Source organism: Coturnix japonica, chromosome 6, assembly GCF_054131305.1.
Source record: "Coturnix japonica strain WE chromosome 6, WE-NBRP24, whole genome shotgun sequence".
Classification (NCBI taxonomy): Eukaryota; Metazoa; Chordata; class Aves; order Galliformes; family Phasianidae; genus Coturnix; species Coturnix japonica.
This window is the reverse complement of record NC_140668.1, coordinates 25,511,406-25,531,945: the sequence shown is the minus strand read 5'-3', so window position 1 is coordinate 25,531,945 and position 20,540 is coordinate 25,511,406. Positions and strand designations below refer to the sequence as shown.

The following is a 20,540-nucleotide window of genomic DNA, read 5'->3' as shown; positions in this document are numbered from 1 at the left end:
CCAAATTTGCCCTGGTTATGAACTCCAGAAAATGTAGTTTATGGTGGCACTGCTGAGACACGGCTTCAATTAGGCTACAGTGGGGCTGTCAGGTGCTGCAGCCAATTATCTAAAATGTAAATGTTTTAAGAAAAGCAGCACTTTTTGTCAGGACCAAAATGATTTCCAGCCTCCAGTTCATTGTTTCAGATCCAGAGGCACATAACTCAGAGAAACATGAGGCATACAGTAAAAACATTGCATGTTGATTTACACATTGTATTGACCAATACAATTGGTGAAGTATTTACCTTAATCGATATTAAACGGTCACACCAATGATTTAAACATTGGCTCAACTCAGTCACTATTTTCATTCATAACAATATGAATACCTGTGAGCTGTTCACTTTTCCTACCAACTTCACCCACCAGGGGAGGAACAACTCCTACCAAACATCCTCTTATCACCAATTATACCCAAGAGTACATAGTTCAGATCTGAGTTCTAAATAGTAAGCTCTGCATCCAGCCACCACAGATCAGCACATTACAGCCTCAGCTGCTGCACCGAACTGTGGCAATTATAAATACACTGCTTAGTTGTCAGAGTCACGTTGCTATTATTTACAACATGTGTTTAACAGATACATTTGTCTTTTTTTCCCTACAGAGAAATATCTGCTTGCTTCATGCACGTTTGTATATTTTCAAACATAACCACAATATAGAGGCAAATAATAACAAATTGAGAAAAGAATTTAATAGGATTTCTTGTTGCAAGCATGGCCAAAGCTTTAGCTGCTTTTCCTGATGACCTGCATACACAATTACATGCCTGAGTAACAGATGTAGCTCTTGTGGCCCCAGCACAGAACCATAGCTGACTCTCCATTGGAAACCTGAAGTTGTCATGCTAAACTCCCTATCCCCCCCTACCCCAAGAATGCCTATGCTTTGCTCAGACACCTATTTAATGCTACCTATTTTTGCTCTTGCTGAAATTTACACAAGGTAGACAAGAACTGAACAGGCGACTCTCAACACAACCATGTAATTTCTTCCACTCTCTAACAAGTACAGATCAACAGTATAGCCACCGTAAGCCCGTTTTTAAATATATATTGAATCCTGCTACTCCCACTGATGTTCCCATGAAAAATTACTTTGGCCTGTTTAGGAACCAAACATTCCTAAATACTTTGCAGCCCATATGCCTCACAGACTTGGAGTCCCTGTAGTTTCAAGCTCTCTTCAGGGTTCAGCCTTATACTCCTGTCTTACTTTCACAACAGACATTAAGTCCTTGACCTCAGGCCACAAAGGCTCCCCATGCCTTCAAGCTAGGGCTGCATGTTGGAGTTTCATGGCCTTGGCAAGTGCCTCCTTCTTAAAGGAACTCATAAAAGTGAGGTCTCTTCTGCCTCTTCACTCCAATTTGACCTTACTGGTAATATTTTATAAGTCTCAACATTATTAGATCTCAGGCTCTCAGCCCAAGCAGGAATATCTTGCCAGGGAAATGGCTCAACCAAACAGTCTTACAGCATTTACTCAAGTAAAGAGAAAACAAAACCAAAACCGAAGAAAACTCAGTGTTTCCATGTCATTGACAAGACACCATCCTGAAATTCTGGATCCTCCTGGAACTCCAGCAAGTCACAGACCCTGTGCCTCTGAAAACATTTACCAGTGAATGCCACCTGGGAGCTCCCAACAAGATTCAAGCAGGGAGCTGAAGCTTAAATACAACAATCCAGGACAACGGAGCAACTTTTTGGAATGGTTAGCCATTATGTGCATCCACATTAACAACGCTCCACACTTCTTATAAAGCAAGGTACTCTCCTTGCGTGAGCTCACTGATGAGCCATGAGTTGCAGGATTTGATTGCACACTTCATATTCTATGGGCTTATCTGTTATTTCTGATAAGCAGGAGGCAGCTTCTTTACATCACTACTAAGCCTTGTAGCTTTCCTGCTCAGGCTTCCTCCCATGGTCCTGTCAGTTCTCCCAGCACACACTGCCCATCACCTCAGAATCACTGCTGCAGCAGCACGAGATGAGTCAGCCTCCACACGTCCCACCTCACAGCCCAGCACTAATGGCACAAATCTCATCCTCTAATTGGAGCTCTTGGAAGCGGTGAGGATGCTGACATGAGTAGTGGTTTGTGGAACTGCCCCCTTAAACTTCTTCTTAATCTACTTTAACAAAGCTCCTTACTCTCCCTTGATTTAAGGGACTGTTACTGACTGCAGCTCACATACATTAGCCTGTGAGCGAGGGGAGAGAAGACTGATAAATCACAAAAATGGATTGCACAGCAGGTAATTTACATGGGCAAGGGAAGCACGCTCCTCACTGTCCCAAAGAGATTGCAATGGGAACATGTTGTAAATCTTCATAACATTTGTTTGTGAATTAGGTTCCAACTTCGACTGATTTTATGACTGTAAAATGAAAACTATTTACACATAACAGAATTAACTCTTGTAAAGACCAGATTTACTTAATCATAAATTAGAGCGCCCTTTCACTTTACATTCTATTACTTGCAAACAAAGAGAATTTCCTGCCCAAATACTGTGTAGCAGCAGGGCTTGAAAATACCACTTATTTATTATAGACAGAAGCCGTATATATTGTACAGCATTCACAGCAGTGCAAATTCTGGCCCAGAGCTCAGTCTTTAAGTTGAGTTTTGGTAAGAGAAAATTGGGATTTTGCTGTTCTAGTGAGTAAACTTCAGCCAGATCTCCTTGCCAGAGACTTGTCACTTCAGTACCTTTGGATCTTTCCGCACTTTAGAGCTAAAAGCAGAAAAACTGTCCAGATTTAGCAAAGCACACACCAAGAAAAACTAAATCATAGTTTAATTGGGTGCCTGTGTTAGATACTTGGCAACACACCGACAAATCTGAGGTCTGAATCTTCAACATCCATACACATCATGAAATCATTCTGCCAGCAGTATGGAGTGAAAAGTGGCTATAAAACGCTCCCATATCACAAAGATAATAGCTCACAGCACAGCAGGTACTAAATCCAGCATTAACTACTTATTGCACAGGGGGAACAGGCTAAAAATATCTTCTAAGGAGGAGCAGCATGTTTCCAGCCCCATACTGGCCAGCTGCAAGTCAGTTCACTTACAGTTCTAAGACAATCAGGCAGGAACGGGATGAAGTAAGCCAGCTCCAATCATAAGGAGTAACCTGAAAAGTAGTTATGAGAAGGGAAATGGATAGGAGGTAACCTCAGGTGATCTTCTAGGTAGTTTGGGAACAGCACCCCTTTCCATCCAGCACAGAAAGAGACTGCAATGCAGGCACCTGAACTAGAGGGAAGGGTGCATTCACAGTCAGGTGTGCACGGCAACACTCTCTCCCTGGTTTGGACCCCAGGCCCACTCATACTCAGCCACATCCCCCCAATTAGATGTTGGAAACAATCCTTTCTGACCTCAGTGAATCTATACCACGTGCAAATCTTTGAGGCCAGGCTGCAATCTGCTTGCTGGCAACTCTCATCTCATTCCTGGAGATGTGGGAGTGGGAACTAGGAGACTTGGAAAGGACAATTAAAATTCTCCATAGTCAAAAGGCCTACTTTGTTGTTTGCAGTCACTGTAATTACTATGGAAACATCTCAGATGAAGAGCAGCCAGCCCCACAGCACCTGGCTCACCCAAGCAGTAAGGCTGAAGCTCATGGCGTGCTCTGGGCACCGAGCCCCACTTGCTGGAGCACTGTGAGCCTGGGGACATGGCTGCAACCACACACACCCTGCTGCTGCCCCAGGTATCTGGGAGCCCCCCAAGTCAGAGGAGATGGATGTGGTCTCTAGACAGATGACTCCTTCATATGAATAATATATGTGCATCCGTTTATAGCAGGTGTTTAATCCACAAGGGCTTTTCTGGCCAGTGGAAATTCTATCGCATTATTTCTTCCTTGTCACTGTTATAATACTTTTTAAATGTTGTTTTTCTTTCCCCCGCTAAAAGGAAAACATTTCTCAGAAACAGTAGTGGGCTGTTATGGCTATAAAACAAGTTTGCACAGTCATGTAACACGTTGAGCCGCAAGACACGACAGAGCATGTTTTATGGGGCAATTAATACTTGCCTTGGGAGCGCTGTGAGGTATGAAGCACCATCAAACACACACTGGTATATCCAAACGCAACTTGTGAGGCTGCATTTTGAGCCTTGGCAAATAATTATGAATTAGTTGCTGATTTCTAACTTGCACTGGTTGAAGGAGCTATGCTCAGCACCAACAGCAAGCAAGAGCACCACCAGCAGATTGGCCTCACCTCCAACCCAGCTGCACCCCAAAAGCAGCTCAATGCAGGGCAACATCCCTCTGCCAGGAGCTGAGGCACTGAACAACACACCAGCATCACAACACGGAGCAGGAAAGTTGTAGCAGCAGAGGCTGACAGGCAAAGCACAGCAGCCATGTTCCTCCACACACATATTACAATGAAAGAAGGACAAATGAAGTGACAAGGCTGAGTTACAAGCAATGCCAGGTTTGCATGAGAAGCTCAGAGCCAGATCCTCACCCGCTATAAATCAGCGCCATCCTACAAAACTCATGTTTCCCTTGATTCCCTTGAAACTAATGTCCTGGGCTGTCATGCCTGGAGCCATGACCCTTACAAGCTGGTATTCCAGACTAATCCTCCAGGGCTGTTAAAAAAAAATAAATATATATATATATATATATATATACTGTTTTTTCTTGGATCTCCTTTTAATTCTTGAAGCTCATCTAGATTTCTGCTAGTCAGACTTTCAGAAATCTAAAATGTTTGGTTTTTTAATCACTTTCATGCAATGGTTCACATTAGAAACAATTATTAGAAGGCCTTTGATACAAGAAAACACACAGGATTGTCCCTAACAGCTTTAAGTTGACCGAGACCTTCCCTGTGTTAGGATTTTAACAGGGACCTCATACTTGTATTGAAGGTGGGTTGCAGCGTAGTTCTGTAACACTTTTCAGCAGCTCTACTTTCTTGGCTGGTCGCAAGAATTTCCTGAGCATGCATCACTGCAAATGCTCTTAAGCCAAAAGAAGTAGATACAGAAGTGCAAAAACAAAGGACCCACATGTAAGAAAGTACCATTTTGTTTCTCTCAATCTGGAGATTTAATAGCACCAATCCCACTTTTGAAAGGAATGCTTGGGAGAAGTTGCTAATACCATTTCTTCCTTTCTTTTCCCTTATCAAAGCAGCCTTACAAATAGAGACTGCTGAATTTCTTTATGGCTGCATTCACAACTCAGTTTGTAAACTACCATGTGTGCTTATATGACAGCTTCATTTTTTTTCCTGTCACATACTTCAGGTAAAGTTCCCCAAGAGCTGCTTGCAGCTCTGACCAATCCATGCCAACACAAGTAGCTGTACGGCTCATTGAAGTACAGCAAAGCAAACAAAAAGTGAATGTATATTTTACATTACTGTGTCAGTCCATGAAAGTGAAATCTACTTTTTCGAAGAGAATAAGGTGAGGAGGGTTTGGGGAACCTCTGGTTCCCACCACGATGCCAGTCAGCTGTCTTCCCATGGAAGTCCCTCCTAAGACTGGCTGTCCTTTCTGTACTTACAATTCAATATTGACCAGCTGTTCTTGCTTATTTCTACTGAACTTCTATTGACGTTTGAGGCATTTTCATTACAGTAGCAAAGGTAGAGCTTAAATCAGGGCAGTCTTTCTGTGCTAAGTTCTCTCAATATCCATTTGGAGATAGGATGCTAGAGATGTTTGCTTTTAGTCATTTTTATTTAACCGCTCCCCATCTTTATCTTATTTGAGGCCTGTACACTGACCTCTACAAGTAATAGCAAGGTTACAAAGACAGCAAGAGCTCCCAAATATAGGTATTTATCTCCATTAATCTGCCAGAACTGCTCACTAATCATGGTCCCATTAAATAGATGTCAGAGAGCATCAATTTCTTTGATTTCCGAGATCCAATTAAAACCTAAGGAGTAGGCATAACAATTACAGTACTTTACATAATATCTTTGCATCTCCATTCCTCCTGCATCCTATTAAACATTTTAGCACCTATTAGAGACGACACACTGTGTACTATGGAGGTCAAAAACTTAAAGGAATCCATCCAAAAGTCCAAGAGTACTGAAAACACTGGTGGCATTTGACATAATTTATAGTGCTAAAGAGCTGGGGAACAGGAAAAGGTTGATGTAGTAATAACATTAGCAGGAACTATACAGTCCATGCAAGGCAGTGCTAAATAAAGTGCCAATCAATAGCTCTTTTATTAGCAGGTACAATCAATGTACAGCAGGCAGGCCTGGCCAATTAAGCTTATCGACTGACCAAAGAGTAGCAGGAAGCATTCTTTCCTCGGTTTTGTTTTCCTTTCAGTAAGTGAGAAACGAGTTCCAGTTTTATCACTGGATTCCCACCAAGGCATCTCCAGGAGTTCCTGTGGAGTGGAAGCGCTGACAAAAAGCAGGCAGGAGCTATCTTGGTATCCTTTAACCTGGGGTCAGCCACCAGAGCCCACGTAGTCAAGGGTCACTTGCAAAGTAAGGATTTTTTTTTTTCCTAGTGACTATATGAAGTAAAAATGTTCAAGATGAAGAGGAGAGAACCGCTAAGGGAAAAAAAGCAAAGCCACCTAGCAAGGCTTAACTATTAACAGTCCTGAAAGGCCCAGGGAAATGAAGCCTGTTTCCATTCCATGTATTCAGTGTATAAACTCTGTAAAATTCCAAGTGTAGAGCAACTCAAGTACCTGCCTTGGAAGAAAGAACTCCAGAACTAACACTTCAGTAAAAAATTAAACTGAATTTCCACCTCACATTGTAAAGGCTGCTGAAAATTAAAAAGGCTTTACTATTCAGTTGTGATTAACTAGGCAGATGCAAATAGGATATTTATCCCCAGTGCCCTTCCCCCCAACTCTGATCTCCTCTTCCTCTGTTATCTCTTTCAAAAGGAAAAAGCTCAAAGACCTGATAAGCTGTGGGTTCTCAGTGTGATCAAACAAACACTGTGCAGTGGTCACAAAAAAGAAAACACATTGTAGGAACAAACGGTAAAAGATTATGTTTTACGAAGAATCACATCCAAAATTAGCAGCCCTGGTGCCAATTTCCCACTGATGGAAGCTGGCTGGGATGGGCTGGGGCCCGGCCTCCCAGCAGGCAGCACACAGCATCCATCCCTGCAGTCAGGCAGGCTACATCAGCGTGCTCTTCTTGGGTTTGATCCTTCAGCTTCCTATTGGAAGTCAGTGAATACAGCCTAGTTCACCAGGCTCATATCCCTCAAGGTCTGGTGCATTCAGAGTTTCAGTTATTAACACCTCAAAAAAGCTGGGGGAAGGAAGGGCATTCTCAGCATGTTTGACCACAGGCAGATGGGCCCTGCAGGATAGGTCAGTTTCCAGCTTCATATCAAGCAGCTCCCTCAGCTGTATCCAATTCAGAAAATATTTTAGCAATCTGCAAAAGCTGCCTTAAGTGTCAAACAATCCACGGCTATAGGGGAAGGATCCCACTTGTTATATTTATTCTGTTTGCTGGCATTATTTGCTCACAGATGATAATTTACAGACCTAAGGAAAGTAAATCAAATAACTTTACATTTTATCTAAGCACCACAAGCCCAGTCTTTGATGCAACTCAGAATCGCATAGACTGCATCCACCACACTAGGTGTTGTATGATGCTACTTTCAGTGCATGGCCTCTGCTAAAATTCACCACAGACCACACAGGCACAAGTTCCTCTTTACTAGAGAAGCCAATCTAGCAGTAATCCAGCTTCGTTCATCTCCCTTCATGACACATGAAATTCCATTACCTCTGGCCCACTGTGTTTTGACCATGAAACACAAAGCATGAGACAAAAAACAAAGCAGGTATTCCACAGAAGCACAAAATCGATGGATTGGAAGGCATTTATGGAAAGCCCTGAGTCCAAACTTACTGCTAAAGCATGATCCCCACAGCAGGCTGCACAGGGAAGTGTCCAGGCAGTTTTGGTATATCTTGGGAGGAGGTCCCACAGCCTCTCCATACATCTAATTCCAGTCTCCATTCGGCAATAACAACCAGGAGCAGTGTAAAGCAACTCCATTTTCCAGAGGCATTTCTCACTCAGCCCTATGGTTCAGCCTTCCATGAGCTCAGAGGCCACAGGGCTTCCAAGGAAAAGCAAATTGCACTATTGCTTTTGGTTGAAGAAACTGCTTAAAGACAAACTGAGAAACAGTCTCAGCTATTTTGTTCAGAAAGCAGAATTATATTCAAGATCCCCTTATTTAATCCAGTCTGGCTACAGGGCTCAAAGAGTTCAGCTTGTCTTTCAAATAGAGGTGGTTTGCTCTCTGAAATGCTTCTGCAAGTGACAGTTCAAGTCCACATTCTGCTCTGAAACCAGGACATTTATAATTACTATTCAGCACATCTGATCATGGATTTACTTCAACATTGCACTATGCATATCCAAGCACTACAATGCAAATCTAGATACAACTATCTCTGGAAAGCCATGGGTGCAGGGGGCAGCCAGTCCCAAACTTTACTCACCTCTCAGAGCTGCCCAGCACCGCTTCTTTCTTGCTAAGCACAGTCACATCACTGGTGGAGACATCCAGCCAAGCCACTTCATGGCTTCAGCTACCACTGCCGGTCTCTCTTGTCCTCAGAGCTGGAGCTCATTCCTCTGCAAGAGCATCTGTAATGCAGAAGACATCCATTAACTTGGTTGAACATCTAACCTAAGCTGAAGAGATAAAATAAGTCAAAAGCCTTTGTGAAAGTAAAGCCCGTAATGAGATGCACAGGAACTTCTGTCCTCTGAGTTGCAAATCAATAAATAAATAAAATCACACCTCGGGGTCTTGGTGTGCTGTTATTGTTTTTGAGGCTCCAAAGGCAAGTGAGTTATGACTCCAACCACCAGGACTGTCATGCTGGTGCTCCCTCATAAATTCACAGGTTAGTCAGAGCTTGTCTTTGTAGCTGCATTGTTTGGTTACAAACCCCATCCCAGACACTGAAGTATAAAGAAACTAACCAGTAGTCAGTTTTGGAGGCAAGCAAGGCTTGGTAACATTACTGAGCAAGTGGGAGCTGAAGGCCCATCTCAGGTTTGGGTTAGAAGGCTGAAATACAGCCCACACCAGCGCTAGAAACATCTTCAGGACTCCAGTTTAAAAATCAACCCTTTCGCCAAGAAGCAGCAAGTTCTAAGATACAGGACTACATCTTCCCACTCAACACAATCTTAACCAGAATCCTTAAAGCAAAAGTGGGACACGTGCTACAAATCCCACTTGGTTGCTCAACAAAATCACTTTGAAATTCCCTTTCTATGCATCCATTTCAGTAGAGGGAAGAGAACCAAGAAGCCAAAGCTTTCCATGAAGGTCCTCTTGTGAGCACAGAGGTGGTGCCCACTGCAAAACTCCCAGTGCTCCCTGTGCCTCTTTTCCCACTGGGCTCCTTTGTCAGTCGTGCAACAGGTGGCAGCAGTTTGTTTTTTTAAAGGTCTTTATTTCCTTACTGCCATTTTTAATGTACCATTCAAACCCAACCCACTACCATTCTCTAGCAAAGAGCAGACATTATGCTAAGTCTAATTATCAAAGGCTGAAACCCAGCAAGCAAGTAATGATTTAGTGACACGCTCATGATTCCATTGATTTGAAAAGTCATTTTGTGGCGACTGAAAAAAGAAAAACTGACAGAGACAAAAACAGAGTCACAACAGAGCACATGAAAATACCAAGACTGGAGGGAGATGAGTGAAGAATGTTCATTTGTTTTCTCTGAAACCAAACCCAGCTCCTTGGCACATGAGCCCAGAAGTCACCTAAGATGCCTTTTATTATAAACAACCTTTCTGCTGAGGTTTGCATTATAATTAAGGGTGATTTGAACTGTCACAAAACCAGCATTCCTGAACTACTTTTCTTATGAGCTAAAGTCCTGTAGTTTTCTTTACTTTCCTCCCTTTTCCTTTATTATTTTTTTTACTGCCAAACAAGTGTTCCAGCAGCTGCATTCCTGGGGAACACTGACATCCAGTGGAGAGCTGGGGTCATCCCTAGAGCCACTGAACTGGACCCCAAGTCAGCAGCTGGGAGAGCAGCAGCCCAGGAGCCACAGGTTGCACTGCAAACCAAGCTGAGCCTCAGGAACAGCCCGGGTGACCTTGAGCTACAACTGTTATTTTGTCTTCTACATTAAGGTGATCACATTTCTACCCATGTTATTTCTAGTGGTTTACTTGTGAAGCTCAAATGTGGGTTGGTTGGTTGTTTTTTTGGCTAAGGAAATGTTGAAAGAAAAACTGCTTGTATCCACTGGTGAGCAAATACACCATGCTTGCATCTGTTTTAGTGATACAGGATGACACAGTTATGTGTTTGGACAGCATTGTATTTCAAATGATAACAGACAATCAACAATTAACATTGTTTTCCTTGGAAGAAACAGAGCCTCTAAGGTCACTCATGTTATCACCTAGCACAGAGACATCTGATAGCACCAGCTGGCTCCAGCCACCACAAGGATGTGCTTGCAAGTTGGCTCAGTAAAAGCCTACCCAAAGACAAACACACAGCTTGGTCTGGGAATCAGGTCCATAAAGCCCACACTGAGATGTGACCATCTCCTGCTCCCCAGTAACTACACCATAGATTAACTTCCATAAGCTCTCATTTTAAGGCATCTCTTTGATAAGAACATAAGGGGTACAGGAACAGTGAATGGCCACCAGAATCACAGGGCTGCCTCCAAATCACAGTAAGCAACACCCAAAGGAAGAAAATAGTTGTACTGCAAGCTGCAAAACAAGAACCCTTTCACACAGAAACATTCAAGGTTTCTAAATTGGTTTTCACTCTATGCTGCAATCCAGGACACAGCATCAGAACATTTTATCCTTCCAATCCCTCAGTGTGGCAAATCCACCCCATCACAGCCACTGGCCCAACCACAAGCCTGATCTGAGCAGGACTGGGTTTTCTGAGTCCCACAGAGAGAACTGGAACCCAGGACAGTCATATCCCAGGCAATGCCCCCACAGCTGCTTTGAGCAATCAGCCCCAGCTTGCTCTCTGCTTTACCACAGACCCCACTTCCATTGGGCAGACCCATTTGTCATTAAGACTGTTTCATCACAACATTTCCAAATAAGTCTTTGATCAGAAGTTCCCAACCAGCTCCAGTCAGGTGTATTAACCTTGTGGCCAATAAGCCATGCCATGCTCCATTTCACAGCATGCACTTTTAAACCAATTCTAAACAGTTTTTGTGAAGTTCCTATAGATTTGCACGAGGAAAAAAAAAAAAAAAAAAAAAGATATTGAGTTGTTACGCATATTCCTTAGCTTGCAATAACACAAAACAATCCAGTTAAAAGAGCAATTATCCTCCACATCCTACTCAGTGCCTGCACTGAATTGCACCCATCAGTGCCTTACTATTGAGAGCAGCACCTCAGGGTAGTCAAACTGCTATCACCTTTGCTTCAGAAGAACTTGAGCATGTGTTTAAAAACAGCAACAGGGAGTGGAGATGCTGCCTGGGAAGGATGCACCAAGAGCAGCGCTAAGGCCAGTCTGTGCTCATGTGCCTGCTGAACCTGGGACAAAAGACCATGCCAAACAGACCTTTTTCTACCAAGGATCCCTGCTTCAAAGGTGAGCATGAGATACCTGTTCACTTCACTCCTGACAAGAAGATTTATAAATCTCTCTAAAGTTCATGCTATTTTAATCTATTTTTCAGAAGTATACGTACAGATTGTAGTGCTATTAAAGAAAGTGTTCCTTTTTCCCCTCTAGCAAACGTTAGACCTGTCTTAAGGCAGGATATCTCCTTACTGCCCGTTTGATTTTTGTTACACAGGTTAAGTAAAGAAATACCTCTTTTTTTGTTGTTTTGTTTAAAAAAAAATACGGAAAGTTCTTAATGCATCCTTCCAAAGGAAATAATAGGGAATGGCTCTTGTTTCTGCAGCTAGCAAACTATGTGGTTTCTTTTATGAGCTAAATGAAAGGAACATACAGAATAATCATTATGGATTTGTATGAAATTACTAGGTATGGAATGCAGTAAATCCCCAAACAAGCTTTAACTATAGCTTGTAAGATATAATAATCAGGTAAAACTGGAGACTATCCTTTTGTAAGATGCAGCAGAAACCTAATATTTTATCGGAAACCTTGATTTATGTTTAATAGCTCTGCTACCTACTAAAAAAGATCTTGTATTAGCAAATGGGTACAGATCCAGTCCATTAGCTTACGACAACTGAAAAACTCAAGGGTTTTGTGAACTAATGCAATAAAATATCATTAAACACTGTAGCATGACAAGACAGACAGAAGGTTTGAGTTGAAAGTCAGGAGAAGTGTTTGAAATGAAGTAAAACGTACAATAGATATGTTTAGGTACATCTGGCTTACATTTGCAGTAGGTCGTCAGAGGACCTTAGTGTCTGTGATGTAAATGAATAACAGAGCCCTCAACAATTTAACTGTCATCAGTATAAATGCTTTAACTGGCACAGTAAAGCAAAGCTCTGGGCCTCTTTCTAAATCTCCATAAGCTCCTGGTCTGAATTATAAACTGGGGCTGCATTACCTGAAGATGAAAGCAGCCAGGTCAATTCACTTAAAACCAGAGAATTACCACGGCGAGGCTGTGATGAGCAGCACAGCAGCATGTGTGTGAGTGTGCAGTTGGGGCTTCCTTGTAGAGCTTTGTGAAGACAAGAGGAGCATCTGACTGGCTGGGCATTGCAAATTCAGATTTGCAAAGGGAAGGAAACTTATGTTTTCAGCAAGTCAGCATTTCCAAACAGTAAGGCCAGAGAGAAACCTCTAGAATTAAGTCTCTGCTAAGAGAAGGAACAAATAAGTCCTGTGTGATGTGCTCTGAGCCCGTGGCTTGCAGACAGCTCCCACCAGGCTGCAACTATCACGCTTACCGCCAGGTCAATGAGCCTGACTACATAAGCTCTGCTGCTGCCTTCGGGGCCTTTAACCAAATCTTTCCCTTTCTTCTTGCTCTCATTTACTTATCTTCTGTCAGCCTCAAGATCAGCAATTCTGAACAGCAGAGTTTATCCCCTGAGTGCTGTAGGTGTGTGACACAACAGACCAATTCCAAGGCTCCTGCACCAGACAAAACCCAGATACCATTGCTACAAAGCTTGATGAGCTGGAATATTGAACAGCTCTGCTGGGTAAGGACAACCAAACAGAGAGCTGCAATAGCAGACTGAGCACACTTACTGCCATGCAGCTCAGTTAGCGTCTCGTCACATAACCTTATGGGCTCAAGATGAAATTGTTTCCCTCCCCCTTCAACAATTGCATAGGATGTTCTCCTTTATAGTAAATTCCAAACAAATTAATGGATTCCAACATGCACCATCAAATTTATATTTCCTCTTCCACAGAGTCCTACCCCTGTAAGTAATCCTTAAAATTCGTCATGAAGCTTTCAAAACAATTTATGCAAACAAACATCAAGCGGAGCTATTTGTATTGGCAGCACATTTCACTTAACAACCTACAACAAGGAACAGATGGTTGGAGCTCTGGAAACAGCTACAAAGAGAACAGTAGGAGCAAGTCCATCAGAAGCACTCCCCCCCCCCCCCCCCCCAATTTTGTGAAGATTACAGACTTGTTCATGTTTATTTCTTTGATTAGGCTGTTATTTTATGTACTCATGAATCCTTCCCTTGCATTTCATGGAATAAATCCCCCAGAATCACATTCCAACTGTGCCTCGTTTACAGAAGCTCTGTTTTATGAACTGAGCTATCTGTTCCTCACTGATCCGGCACGTTCTGAAGTGGTGGGGAAGGAAGCGAAACAACATGCAGATGTTAGGACAAATTTAAGGCAAGCATCTTAACAATTCATATTTGTCTTTACCCCTCTGCCCAGCCCTGAGTCTCTGTATTAAAGCAGTCAGAAGCAAATGAGCTGTACAGCCGCATCCATCACAAACACCATTTGGGCCACCACTGGTGTTGTAAGCAACAGGATTCTGAAAGCAATCAGTGAAATGTCATGAAAGTGAAGCAAAAAAGGACTCTGATCCCACTTGTGATGGAATTGTCATGTTTCCCCCTTATCAAAGTAAATAAAAGGAAAAATAGTTAGAAGCATAAGCACTACTGAGCTGTACAGATCTTTTAGAAAGAAGCAAGTCTGTCTCTGGCCAATAACGAGGCAAGGCTCATTATTACCAACAAGACTAAAACAAAAAATATCACTGTCATGTCCACTAGAATCTGTGCTAAGCTCATGCAGATATACTAATAGAAGCCCATGAAGACTTCCCCAGCCCCGGGCTTAACTTGAATAGATAGGGACAACAGCCCCACTGCCCAGCAGAGCCCAGCATGCATCCTCACTGCCACACCATGGGCAAAATGACCCCCAGTGCCACACAGGGACCAACATGGGCTGTGATAGTAAAAATCAAAAAAAAAACAAAAAACAAAAAACCAAGAAGTCCTTTACTCCCAGAGAGACCATCATGACGTCTTAGAGCAACAAAACCCTTTCTGAAGGGCATTAACCTGGGTGGGGACAGAGGTCAGCTCAGAAGAGGTTGGCTTTGAGAACTGAAACCACGTTAAATCTTGGTGAGGCAAAGCCAAGGACAGCGCAGACTGGTCTGACAGCTTAATAGCATCTTTGAGCATTGCAGTAGAATAAACTTGGTTTGACACACCACCGTGTAATTTCTGTTCTGCTAACAGTATGACAGCGGTTGGATAGCAGGGTGGCTGCAGAGCTGTTTTCACTGGCTGCTTCAGGGAGCCACTGCACCAGTCCTTACACACCCCGTGCTTCTCCCGCACCATGTAACACAGCAACAACTAAAACACTGCTCAGGGACAAACCCAACACCACAGAACAACATCCTGCCTTACACAGCACCACAGGTCCAAGTTTTCTTCTTGGAGCAAACTACAGTTGGATGCAGCAGCAAGTAAAAGGAAACATGAAAGCTGATTCTTTCAGAACCTGAGCTATCTGACTGCAGTTTAAACCCATCTGAGTGTAGCTACAACTCTGAGTTCACGATCCGACCTGTAACACGATATCCAAACCCAACAATCAGCCTGAAGTTCACTTCAGCTTTCTTCATTTGGAGGATTACGATGAAGCGTTTCCTGAGATATCACACTCCCAGCAGCTAATGGCATGTGACAACCCAGCACTCTTACACTGACATTCTAGAATTGCAAGCACTTGGCCTCTCCCCTGAGCAGAGCGGTGAGGAGTGGTGCTGTGAGCCTGCAGTTGGAGCCATGCTCTTACTCAGTGTCTGTGGTGGCACAGGCAGTCATACAAACAAAGCCATGAGATGAACTTCTCCCACTGCCTTGGGAGTGAGTGTCCAACCCCTCTTGCATCTCCCCAGTGCTCTCCCTGAGGGGTCTCCAAGCTGACCACATAAAACAGCATCACTCCACATTGAGTGAATTTTTGCGTCTGCTTTAATCTTTCCTCATTTCAGCTCCCAAACCTGCCTGCATGCTGCTGTTTAAACCAGCAGAGTAATACTGAGCCACTCCAGCATGAAGAGCCTGCTCAGCTGCTGCAGGCACCAAGCAGGGGGGTCCCAGCACACACCCTGTGCTGCAGGACAGCAGCAGTTTCCTGGGGGCAGCTGCACCATCCCAGCACTGCCCAAAGCCCCAGCACAGCTGCTGGGGTTCAGCCTGAGTACTGGAGCCAGCACTATTCTCAAAAGCATTAAAAAAAATCAGGATGCTTGTTATTAAGCTTCAAGTTCCCTTCTAGGGGAAAAACTGCTGTTTCAGCTGAATTTGGTGGAATTACAGGAGCTGGTTAGGTTAAATGCTGACTGTGTTTCCTGGAGGGCACCTGAGACAATGGCCTGACCCAAATTATTTAATCTTGATCCAGACTTGAATTATTTAATTTTAAGCTTCACAACTCCAGGAAAAGGAAAACATAACAAGAGGCTTGAGAGCTGCTTCCAGGCCTGGGAGCTGGGAAGGGCATCATGACCCAAAGCCCAGGGTGACAAACCTCAACAGAAAGAGCTGTAGAAGGAGGGGACGGGAGCTTCATGCCAATTTGGCACCAGCTGGCTGCTTTGCACAGCAGTGCAGCTTCCATCAGGAGTTTAGCTGCAGGACTCAGGTGAAATTTCTGCCCAAAAATGAAGAAAAGAAGCAAAGATCAGCTCTCTATGCTCCCAGCCTGGCACAGCCACCAGCACCAAAGCCCTGCCACTGCCATATCATTTATCCCCAGTGCAGCTCTCACTATGAACCCCAGCCTGGCCCTGAGATGTTTTCCAATCAAAGCATCATTAAAAGTTTCCCCAATTACTCCTGCTCAGGACATTCATTTTTCAGACTGAAGGAAGCCAGCCACACTGTGTCAATAATAATGAACTTATTAACCTGAAAAAGATAAGGTATTGATCAGCTTGCTCACACCTTTCAAGAGCTTGCTGAGTAACAGCATCAGGAGATGAATTTAAAGGAAAATCTCAACCTTTGAATGAGAGAGATTTAAAAAGTATGCCTGAAGCATGTAAGAGTATTGCTGAACTGCACAGTGCAGCAGCATGCAAAGCTCCTAGTGCTCCTCACCCAAAGCTCACCAGGGTACAAGAAGCTGCACAGCTGTGTTTGTAGGCCTCCAACCACTGCTAATTCACCCAGGTGAGAAATGGCATCCATTAATTCAGACTAAAAAGCCCTCTACCTTAGCTGGACCAACAGCAACTTCATAGATCTTCCAATTGTACAATATGCTGCTACATGGTCTCTGGTCTCAGCTCAGCACAGCCTAGTCTGGGCATTTCACCACCAACCACACAAGGAAAGGGCTGTATGGGTAACAGCAAGGAGAGCAAATACTCATCAGCAGCACAGCCAAGGCACCCAGCATAGGATGCTGCAGCAGGACCCCAGGAGCACCATCTCCCTCCTGCTGGAGGAGGGCTCAGCAGAGCAGAGCTGCCCCATACCAGCCCCTCAGCCCATGCACAGTCTATTATACCCTGTGTCCAACAGCACTTGAGCAGCACAGCACAAATCCTGCACATACACAATGTGTTCCAGCAAGGGACAGTAATTTCCAGTCTTCCCCCTACCCCTCACTGGGCAAATCCAAAAAAAAGCATGTCCTGGTAGAGCAGCCGAGCCCTTCCCATACACTCCTGACCTACATACATGCTTAATATGTTAATTTTTGTTTTGGTTTCAGAACAAAACCTGCCTTTTAAAGAATATTTTAACAGATTTTAAACCAGAAACACTGCACTCCCCTGAGGCATTAAAAAATGCAAACTGAAGACTTCCCATGTGTCGAGGTTATTACTTATTTCCTTCCAAAAACAGAAGAAGTGTTGCAACAGTTGTAATGCTCCAGCTCACTAGGCCAAGAAGATGTTTTCTTTCTGCACACTCATTAACCATAGTGTGGAACTCAATAACTGGTCTAATTTCCTACTTTAAATGTTTTTCTTCCCTCCGGTTTTCATTTTATGTTTTACATTTACATAGGACTACACTCGACCACTTACCTTGAGAGTCTAGATGCTGTCAGAAACAATAAAAGGAAAAGAAAAGTGTCTGGAATCACAGAAGCTTTAGTGTTGAAAATTGTAATTTAATTTCTGTAAATGAATTTAAGCACTCAAAGCTTTCTTTGTCAGCCACAGATGAGAAACTGATAGGCTTTGAAGGCAGGCAATGTTTTTTCAGTCAAACCTCTGAAGTAAATATTTACATTAGATATAATAAGAGATGTTATTTCACACCACAGATTAAATCACAGCTAGTTATTAAATCTGGTATAACGCTGGGGAGCTCCCCGCTCCTGCTGCCCACAATGGGCGCTCTGTCACTATGCTGGGAGCCCCAGGACAGCTCCTGAGCGCCCTTCCCATCCCCAAGCATCCCTCAAGGTGCTTCCATGGCTTCAGGGGCCCTCACACCAACCCTGCTTGCTGCATGGCACAGGGACAGTCACCTCACCTGGTTCCAATCCTCTGCGTGGATCAGCAGGGCTGGAGAACACAGTGCTCAGCAGGGGCTCAAGGACAGGACCCTCACCCTTGTACCACAGATGGGAACAGATGGAGGGCAGCCCTGCCCACTGTCTGCCCTCAGCTCCACCTGCACATTCACCTCCTGCCAAAGGGCACAGAGGCTTTTCCCTGTATTTGGAAACTGGTTTTTCAGAAGAAAGCTTCAGAACATGCTAAAGAGTAGGATGGCAACACCTCATAGGTGAGAAGGCACTTCATTTCTCCTTTTCTCTAATAACCATTGAAGGTAGATCACTCTCCTCCCATCCTGCCTGTCTTTCTCTGCCTTCCTGCACAGACTTAAAAAGACTGCTTATTTACGCATCCACTGTGCTGTACTTCTAAGGCAAGGTCATTAACTTTGGAAGTTTCACCTTACCTTTCATTTCTGCACCATTTCTGCCCTCTGCCTCCCCAGAGCGTGAGGGCAGCAACCAACAGATTGAGGGCAGTGGAATCCCTCCACTCACTTTTCTGGTGCCAATACTTCAAAAGTTGCTTTGGTTCGGGTTGGCATATGTCATACAAAAGCACCTCAAAGGTCTGTCTTTAAGGGAGAGACACGAGAAACACTCAGGTTTCACCCTCACCCCAGCATGGTGAAGGTTCCCAGGCTGGTTAATGGAGCCGGGCATCTCCCTGAGCATATGCACAGCCACGCAGACCTGGCCTGGGGAACCAGGGGAGCTACCAAGGGCTCATACAACCTCCTCTCATCCCAAGCACTACTGACTCGGGAGAACTTTTAAACAAGATGATGCAATACCATTAAACTCGAGAAGCATCAAGGAAAGGTGCAAAATAAGGCACTTTCATACTAATAGCAGGACACTGTAATATTTTCCTCTGCTCATCAACATAATAAAGCAGAAGGTAACCCTCTTTTGTAACCCTTTTGTTTTCTGCAAACAAAATTAAGCTAAAAGGGGCTAGAAATAGTACTGTACTTCACCAGATATCCAAAGAAGAATACAAACATGTAGTTTCTAGGAAAGAACACAACCACGGTATGCTAACTGCAATAAGTATTAATTAAATCATTATTAGCAATCAATCTAATTTCTGTCACTCTCTGATATCTTAACTAAAGGCATATTTGCAATACTCTTATAACAAGTTACAGCTCAAGCAATAGAGCTGCTTGCAATAATTCAGAAACATGTACACTTTCATATGAATATATCATGCCTAACTAATGAGATTGCTCATTTCATAACTTCAGTTCCATTTTTATTATTTCATAAAACTGGAAGTCCTTATCCATTTTATGAAAAACACCAAACCTTTGTGAAATTCATTAAATAAGCATAAAAAATTCATTAAACAAGTGAATTGCATTCATGGCTGCTTTGATGCAAATGCCCTTTAAGCAATGTAAAACTCCATATTGATTTAACCTTTCATGTTCTGATATTTTCATGTGGAGATATATATATATATAAACCTTTATTCAAGGAATGAAATTAAGTTCTGATCCCTTGATCTCCAGCCAGGGTGAGGTAGATTGGTCAATTTAAATAGTCACTGCTGATCAGCAAACAGCTGAGTTTGTACTAAAACAGAGCACTAGTATTCCCGTACCTCCTTGCCAGCAGATAAATACACAGATAAGATCTCAGGCTGAATCAATAGGATGCCTGAAGTTTTGTCTATAGAAGAGAGGCAACACTCACCCCTGCTGGGCTGGCTATCACAAGGCCGAAGTGACCTGCTGAGGGGCAGCTACTCATTCCTATTGCCCTCACTTCCACTCAAAACTGCAGCAAGCTGCACAGCCAACAGGCTGGGCTGACTCCCTGTGCATCCAAGAGCTGCCCAAGATGAGAGTCGCCTGGTTTTCCTGGGGTTACTCCATACCCTTTGGCCAGCAGGTACAATACTCCATTGACTCACTTCCTGCCTTTGAGCTCTATGGAAACCACAAAGCTCTCCAACCTTTGGGCAGACAGAAGTCACTGCAACCCCTAGCCCAGCAGAGTTCTTCACCATATTTACAGTGCTACACAGATGGTAACATGATAAAGATGTTTCTGTGACCAAGGCACACAGCCGGTACCCAAAACACACCTGGTTAGACTGAGAGCTGCCACAGACTGAAGTACCTGCAGACCTCCAGCCATCCCCAAAGCTCCACTGATGAGAAGCAGTCACTTCACCAGAGGGTTTATAACAGCCTGACTGCAGCAAGCCAGGCAGAAGTGGAAGGGCAGCCACCATGCACTGACACAGCCATGCCCACGGCTGGGTTTGTGGTGCGTATCCCACCATGAAGGTGCCAGCTTGGAGCCTACTGAGCAAACTCACCACACTTAATCTCACTACAGTCCCAAGAAATCAATACAACTTCAAGGGGATTTAGATGATATGGTTAAATACCATATATACTGCTGAACTGGGCCTAAGGCACTCAGGTGCCAGCAGAGCAGAGCTCAGCGCCATCTCTTCA

The 20,540-nt window shown here is 43.7% G+C and overlaps 1 long non-coding RNA gene across 1 annotated transcript in view; it reads right to left on the bottom strand.

Annotated features, from left to right (window-relative positions):
- Positions 1-20,540, bottom strand: part of LOC107319199 (uncharacterized) — a 142,665-nt gene that overhangs the window by 6,534 nt on the left and 115,591 nt on the right. Inside the window, exon 2 of the long non-coding RNA XR_014947751.1 lies at positions 8,567-8,714. This is a non-coding gene — a long non-coding RNA (uncharacterized LOC107319199). The remainder of the gene's footprint in view (positions 1-8,566; positions 8,715-20,540) is intronic.